Below are 8,754 nucleotides of genomic sequence, written 5' to 3' on the forward strand. Positions count from 1 at the left end.
TTACTGGAAAAAAGGTGAAAGGCTGGGTTGGTGAAGCATAGTGCTCAAGAAGTTGACCTAGGAAGAAGAACCCAGCAACGTGTAAGGAGATAAAAAGAAACTTGCTGTTCATTCAGAAGCCAATGAGAGAAAACCAGAGTTTGGTGAGTTGTGTTCTGTGAAGAGTTTCTTGTGAAGTTCCTCTACTTGGATAATGCTTTCTCTTAAAGAAGCATTCGGCCAATATTAAAGAACTAAATCAGAGGCTTGCAAAGCTGGTTTATCACATAGCAAAGAGGCTATTGATGAAGTCAATCTCCTTCATGTTTTACAGATTGTAATGTACTTTTCTATATTTATCTTTCTGTAATTTCTTGAGTGAAAAGGCATATTGAGAGAGCTCAAGTAAAAGCCATGAGTGGAAAAAGGCTGAGTGATACACTTGAGAGAAAAGTCTAAAGTTATTTTCTGATTTCTTTAGGTATGTCTATGTCTTGTATCTTGTACCTTAGTTGGGTTAGCACTAAGAGTGAAGAGTTAGGTATTAACATAGCCAATGTCAAGTTAGGTTAGAACTTGAGTGTGAAAGGATTCTGTCAATCCTGTGGAATTGGTGTATGTAATACTTTTAACTATAGTGGAAATTCATCCATTGTTGTGGAGGAGACTGGACATAGATTGCATTGCACAAGGCAACCGAACTAGGATACATGCTGGTGTTAGCTTTTCTCTTCTCTGTTGTGTTCTGTTTTCTAATATTCATGAGACAAAAATAAATTGTCTCATAAATTTTTTGCTGCTGAGTTCAAGCAGAAGCAGAATTGAAAGTTTATTTTAAAGGGTCAGATCAGTAATCATAAAAAGAAAGGCAGAGATTCAACCCCCCTTCTCTAAGCCTACCACAACCTTCAAAAACTTTCCTGGATAAAAACGTTAACAACTTATGAGCTAATTATTGGATGAAAACTTTCCTAAATGAAGATGGCATTTTCATCAAATCAAGCAAAAGAGCAATAGTATAACCCAAATATAATCCACTTTTCATATGAATGAACCATCCGCATGCATAGTAAAATAAACATTCTCTTTAGGTAATAAGAGATAACTAACGAATTGACCAAAATACCTCCCACGCACTATGTTTAAATGATTTAACTCAAATCCAACTTCAATTCAAGAAAAATTAAATTAAATCTAATCCAAACCACATAACAAAATAAACTTGCAGAACATGTGCATGTAGAATCTGTAACACCCTACCATACTTAATCTTATGCTTAAGTCATAAGACTGAGATAGTAAGGTATTACAACCTCTAAAAATAGTAATATATATATATATAATAGAAAAAAGGATACTTAACTAGGAGCCTTGAAAAAAATGGATAAAACAAAATCGCAAAATAAAAAACGCAATGCTCAGGTAAGGATTACTTGCGTGCTAAGAAATCTAATAGGAACATGATAAAGATAAGCAAAAGAGTAAAGGAAAGCCAAGGAAACAGCATAACTAGCCCCTAACTCAGCCTGCGAAACTAAGGCTGGCTATATATATATATATATATATATATATATATATAAGGCTGGCTATATATATATATATATATATATATATATATATATATGAACATACACAGGTATCCCCAAAATATCCCAAAATACCAAAATAAACTCCTATCTCTCCCTCAACCTCTAAGAGGAGCAGCATACATAAGTTACTTGGAGAGTAAGCTAAATACATATATACATATATACAACAGGAAACCAAAATACACCAAAGGACTACTTCGCTTCCCAGGATCCAGACGGCTAGCGAGGAGCCTCTTGACCTGCATCTGAAAAACAACAATACAATATGGAATGAGAATCGGAGGTTCTCAGCATGGTAAAAGTGCCACGCGCATAATAAATAAGGTCCTGAGAATGCCATAAGCAATCCTAGAACTCCGTTATACAATTATCCAACTTAATTACTAAACAGAAGCTATAACAGGGGTAGGTATTCTAAATCTACCTAACTTACTCAATTTCAATCCTAATCTAACACCAAAACATTTCTCCTTTTCCTCCATCCCTCTATCATCCACAATGCAACAGAAACAAGCAACCAAACAAGTTCACACACAAGTAATGAGCAGATAGTTCAAATAGCAAATATAACAGGTAGCAGGGGTTATATATCAAATAGGCAATCCCAGGAAATGCATAGCAATTAACCAAACAAATGCATATGATGCATGCCTGTCCTATGCTGATGGGGCCCATCTGTCGGTTATCCAGCCAACACGACAAGTCCGAAAATCTTAGACTGTCTCCCGTCGCGCATCCCCAAGAGTCTATGCATAGAGTTCACATACATTCATCATATAATCACTCAATGGGGGTTATCCATACCCGGGAATTTATACGTGCCCGGTCACCCTTACAACGTAGGGTTAATAGAGTATCGAGAATCAACCTGGAACACGTGGAGGCGAGCCACGGTTTTAACTTAAGAAAACTCGTATCTCAGATATCATTATTCATAAGCCATTTCATAGTCATAAACATTATTTAATCATTCATCAAGCCATGGCATGTTAACTCCTTTTATTAACAACCTCCCTTTCACATTTTTCATCATCATTCCCTTATAATTCATCTCGATTGCCCTTTCCGGGTCCTGACCAAACTATTTATCAAACTCTTCTCAACCTTTTTAATATCGAATAATCTTAAAATCAACCCAACTCTAATATTAAATCAATCACATCACACGAAGATTAATCTTTAACTTATCGAACCCATGACTATCACTGAGACATCCTCGACACTCTATTTTCTTTTCTGTTTTTAATATAACAAATAAACTCGGAATTGCGCAAACTTTATGTCCAGGCGTTCATCTTGAAATAAGCTTTCTAACAAACCAAAGATTATAATTTTCTAATTTCTCTAGCCTCAGGAATAAAGGAAAAACCGTGACTGCTCTGCAGTGCATAAAACCAAAAAAATAGCAGCAGCATGTGATGTTCAAAATTCAATATAAAATCCAAGTTAAATCCAATGACTTTAAACATTAATTTAGTCAAACTTTACTCATCCAGGTTTCTTTCTCAATTAGTTCTGAGTTAATACCATTTTTAATGAAGAAGTTACATTACCTGGAAGTTAAGTAAAAATGAGTCAAAATCTGTTTTAGAAACCAACAAGTTTAGTACCTTTCAATTTGAATAACTTTTATTACAAAACTCCAATTAAGCTAAATTTTGGTTTGGGAACTCCTAGATCATCCAGAAACAAGTGTGTTTTGGTTGTAACCTAATTTCTATTCATTTCTAAGAGTTATAAGCATTGGAAGTTGATGCATAGCTTGCTGAAATCTGTTTCTTTTCAGCTTTGACCACCAATATTCAAAAATTCACAACTCCCAATCCTCAACTCTTAAAATTCTGAAATTTTAGAGAAATGAATAAAGTTAATCAAATTTTATAAAAAAATTAGTTTCGCTCCAAAACTCAACTCGTAGAATTCGCAGTAAGACAAACAAGTTGCTGCCCTGTTTGACCTTTTCTGCTGCAGGACAGATTTAATAACCTAACTTTAAAAATTTGCCATAAATTGTATATTTAACAAAAATGTCCCAAATTTTCCAGTTTAGTTATTTATATTCCCAAGTTTATCCAAACTTGGTCTCATACAATTCCGATCATTACATAATTAGTTACAGCATATGCAATACCACCACAACACAACTCTACATCCTTATTAACAAACACCAATCATAATCCATCATAAATAACTATAAGAGCACACCATTAATAAATTCCACACCTCATAATTCCAATATATATATCCACCAACAAATCTATTCCAACAACATTACAAGGCTAATCATTAAATACAACAAATAATTCAACTTATCCTATGGTTCCTCTAACCTAAGTTTTCACAACATCGTAAATATTAAACGTGCGAAACTTAAACCATACCTTAGCCGATCGCTTAGTTCACCCAAGGCAGTCTCACAACTCAAAATTACAGCCCCCCCATGCTCAATCAAACATCCCCAAAACAAGCCTTGGTCGCCAACAAACCTCCAAGTAATCCCAATTCAAACCCAATGCATGTATATATAACTCAATTCACCCCCAATTCACATATATATCCAAATTCAGATTTTTCATCAATAAATCAAAAATTAGCTAGGGTTTAGGTTGTTCTTACCGTACCCATTGATGATTGGAGTGCAACCCAACAATTATCCAATTTTAGTTTGCACCTAAACCACCAATTATCAAAATCACTCAAAATCTCAACAATTTTTGTGTAGAAAAGGGGCACAGAGAACTGGAAATGAATTGGTAAGAAACTTACCACTTTGTTCAGATAAAATTGAAGAGGATTCCGAGACGAACGCGTGGCCGCAAACGGCTCGTCAATCGGAGCTCAAACGAGGAAGATACGGTGGATCAAAGATGGTGAGGGTTTGAGAGCTTCTCCTCCCTTCCCCAAATCTGTTTGTATCATTGCATGCAAATGGAGAAGAAGGAGCTGCTGTTTAGTTTAAATGTTTGGGTCTGGTTAGACCCACGGGCCTGATTTCGGCCCCGCTTCAACCGGTTTGGCCCTTCCGGTCTGATTTTGGGCCAAATTTTCGAAATTGATATCAAAATTCTTGTTTCGATGAGCTCTATCCTATTTTGGTATTAGTTTTGCATTTTTAACTCTCCTACTTAAAATGAAACTTATTAACTTATAATTTATCGATTTTTGGGGGGTTTACAGAATCCAGCAAATCAAGCAAAAGACTAATGATATAACCCAAATAAACATCCAAATTTCTTATGAAAGCACCATCCGCATACATCGTAAATGAACATCCACTTTAATTAATAATAAACAACTAACAAATTGACCAAAATACCACTCGGACACCATGATTAAATGGCTTAACAAAAATCCAACTTCAATTCAAGTAAAATTAACTAAATGTAATCCAAACCACATAACAAAAGAAACATGGAGAGCATGTGCATGCAGAATACAGCAAATCAAGCAAAAGACAATTATATCAAAGTCCACATACAAGGTAAACTGAACATCATCATTGTTGCTTCTGTAACAACTAGCTCATTGACAAAAATATCGCTCGTGCACCTGGTTTAAATGACACAAATCAATCCCAGTTTCTATTCGAGCATGACTCAACTAAATCAAATCCATAGCACATAACAAAATAAGCATGCGGAGTATTTGAACGCTAAAGCCAGCAATTCAATTCAAATCAACAAATGCCATGTGGAGCTGTCCCTTTTCAAACATCCATTTATTAAAGGAACCAACCATCCCTATACATAGTGAACTAAACAACCATGTTCTTCTAAGCAAGTAACGTAATATTGCATCCTCCATATAAACTATTGTAAAAGAAGAACAAAGATTCATTGGTTCAACAAATCAAAATATCATTATAATCAGCATGCGTGCATACTCCCTGAGTTCTAGATTCACAAGCAATATCACTTCAACAAATGCTGAACTGGGTTGTACTTTTTCTTTTATTTTTAAAAACACTCCCAATTATTTACAATCCAATTTGGATGTACAAAAGCAGATCAATTAAGTAATGCATCAAAATTTTGAAACTTGCATAACTCACCACACTCACTTTGGATTTCTTTATTCCATCCTTTTTTGGAGATTCTAATATTCCATTGATCTTATGGTTCACCTTTTCTGAATCAAATAACATGGATTCACGGCTGCGCTTCTTCATGGCTACAATTTAACAAAGAGGAAAAAGATAAAGTTACTTAAACTTTATTTTAACCAAAAAGAAAAAAGAAAAAAGATAATAAAAGAAAAAAAGAGACACATTTTCCCTTCCCCTACAAGAACCAACACATGAGAAGACACAGCTTTATGATAATTCATAAAAACAAAACTACACAAGACAATTTTTTAAAAATGGGTTTTATTTCTTTGTGAAGAAGAAATTAAGAAAAGGATAACTTTTTGGAAGCAAAATTGTAATACACTCACCGAAGAGTTTGTGTCCCTTAGATTGCTTATGATTCATGTGTGGTCTCTTGTTGTTGTTGGGTTTTGAGAATCTGATAGCTCCACGCCTCAAGTTTTGAGCTTTGTCCATTTCTGTATTTTCAGAATTATAGATAGATCATATATGGTTGTAACTGAAAAACTAGCACCACCACCACACCAGATGAAAAACACAATTTTTTTTGGGTTATTGTTATTCTAGTGTGCATTCAGTGAACATCTAGTTATCAACTAAACCTTAGTCACCACCTAACCTTTTGATGCACCGATGAGCGTGGAGAGCTCTGTCGATAGGGGGATTTTAGGAGTGACGGCGATGCTACTAGGAAGCTGTGCGACGACGTACATGTGCGTTGAGGAGGACAGCGACGCCGTTGGGTGCCGGGGCTTCTTGCCAATTTGGGGACGCACGAATAAGGATGGTCGTGCAGTTGCTGAGAGGTCGACGCCGGACGGGAATGGGTGCCTTAGCAGCTACTGGTTCGAGGCATTAATCGATGAGGAATACAGCTGAAGGAGAGAGATACTGCGGTCATTGAAACGAGCCGAGGATGGCTTCCGGCGCGGTAGAGATAGACACCCTTGCAAGACGACCGCGCTGCGGGATGACCTGCCTTCCGCATTGATGGCTATCAGCGACTGAGAGAAAGACGCGCGACAGGGATGAATGGGGCCCTCCGCTACTTTTTCAGTCGGCGAGGGAGAGACAGACGCACGGTGATTTTTAAGGGTGACGGTGGCGGTTTTGGGGGAAAGAGGGTTCTTGGGTGAACGGTGCCAATAAATTAGGGTTAGATAACAACAAATGGAGAGATGGAAGCAGTTTTTAGGTGGGTTTAGGTAATTGACGAGATTTTTTTTATTTTAAATTAGGACTATTTAAAATTAATTAATTATCTATAATTTAATTTTAATTTCAATTTAACTTCATTGTACACATTGTACAATATATATATTGACTCCTCATACTTTTTCATATTTAATACATGCATATGCATATATTAAATAGGCGATCGTTCCTGTATCTTTTTAATTAAAGATAAATTATTCTTTTGTTATTATTATTGTATGATAAGTATTTATTATATATATTTTTAACACATAAAATAGTTATATTTTTTAATCAATTCAATATTTCATTCTATAATTAAAGTCCAAAGTTAGTGTATGAAATATTAAAGGATTTTGCTAACAATGTGAATAATAGGTTTTAGAATTGGTCCAATAAAGTAAAAGAACACTCTATTCTCAAATTATCCCCTAAATCATAATATTAGGATAATCATACATACACCTAATGAATTGAACATCCATCCATTATTAACTATGCATGAATAAACCGAATCAAAAGGAATAACTGCCCAATTAAAAATAATGAACATAATCATCTGCATACTGATGATTGGATTTTTGACGGTTTAGAAATTCACTAATGAAATCTCGTTGTAAAGTATAGTTTCTAAACCAAACAATAATCCTTTCATACAAAAAGTTGTTTGTCACAAGTACAAACCCCTAAAATTTATAAACCGAAGTATTGAACCTCGGGTCGTCCTCCCTAGGAATGCAATGAAGTGTCTTGTTACTGGTTATGAGGTATTTTGGGGTTTTTGAGAATTTAGACAAAAAATGTAAATGGCAAAGAAAATAAACTAACAACTAACAAAGCTCTTGGTAAGATATAAGAATTAGAAGTCCCATCCTAATTATCTTCCTCAATTGTGATAACAAATTGTCCATTGCTCCCACTTAGTTAACCTCTAACCATGGAGGGAAATCAAGTGGATGAATCAATTTGATTCCTCAAGTCCTAATCAGTCCTAAAGGAAAGACTAGTTTTAGAGGCATTCAAATCAATTAGCAACTTCTAATTATCAATCAACAAAAAGGGATTAGATAACTCAAGAGTCACTAATTACTCTACCTAGACCAAGAGGAACAAAACTTACACTAAAATCCAACCAAGCATTTTATCAAATACTTGGAAGGTACAAAAGAAGAGCATAGTAAATCACATCATATCTAGGAACATCCGCCAGTGATGCCATACTGGTAACCAAAACAGGAAATGGGAGGAGGCCGCAGATGTGGGCTCGCCACATACTCTGTCGGATCAATCGGGGGAAACAAACATCCTTACCCTCCATGACACAGCCAATCAGAGTCAACATGTCCATTGGGATCTCAAAAAAGTGAGTGGTAGGCAAGACGTAGTGGGCGAAGATCATCTGCCAAGTCTTAGCCTCCTTAATCAAGTGTGCAAAAAGCATCCCTTTGGGCTTTGTGTTGCCCGAATCCATAACCCATGTAGCTTCTGGTAAGCCAATCACGTGCCTAAGTGCCTTATAGTCAAAGGTCATGTAGTGGATAGCAACCTCTGCCTGCTGATGGGCACAAATGTCATCAGGAATGTGCCGACACTGTAATGCCTCCTCTATAGCAGTCTCAGTGATCATGACCTCTCTACCCCTTAGCTGAACCGAATCCAAGGTTGGACAGAAGAAGTTGTAGTAGAATTCCTTAACCCATGAGATGTTGATGTCTCCCAAATCCCTATCAACAAAGTCCAAACCCAACTCTAGGATGCGGTTATTGATGGAACGCCTCACATCATTGGGGAGGACTAGTCTCTTCTCAGTATTCAGTTTCGTCTTCCGATAATTTGGGAAGCGAAGCTCACAATAAAGGTTGGGAAACTTTATAGGGTCGGTGGAAGGTAGCAACTGATTTTCTC

The 8,754-nt window shown here is 36.1% G+C and overlaps 1 long non-coding RNA gene across 1 annotated transcript; it reads right to left on the bottom strand.

The window, feature by feature from the left end:
- Positions 1-1,632: 1,632 nt before the first annotated feature.
- On the bottom strand, positions 1,633-4,480 carry LOC130940718 (uncharacterized). Its single transcript, XR_009070370.1, has 3 exons — positions 4,335-4,480; positions 4,185-4,239; positions 1,633-1,813 (listed from the first exon to the last, which is right to left on the bottom strand). It is a non-coding gene; the product is annotated as an uncharacterized LOC130940718 (long non-coding RNA).
- Positions 4,481-8,754: the final 4,274 nt, after the last annotated feature.

This window comes from Arachis stenosperma, chromosome 7 (assembly GCF_014773155.1).
Source record: "Arachis stenosperma cultivar V10309 chromosome 7, arast.V10309.gnm1.PFL2, whole genome shotgun sequence".
Taxonomy (NCBI): Eukaryota; Viridiplantae; Streptophyta; class Magnoliopsida; order Fabales; family Fabaceae; genus Arachis; species Arachis stenosperma.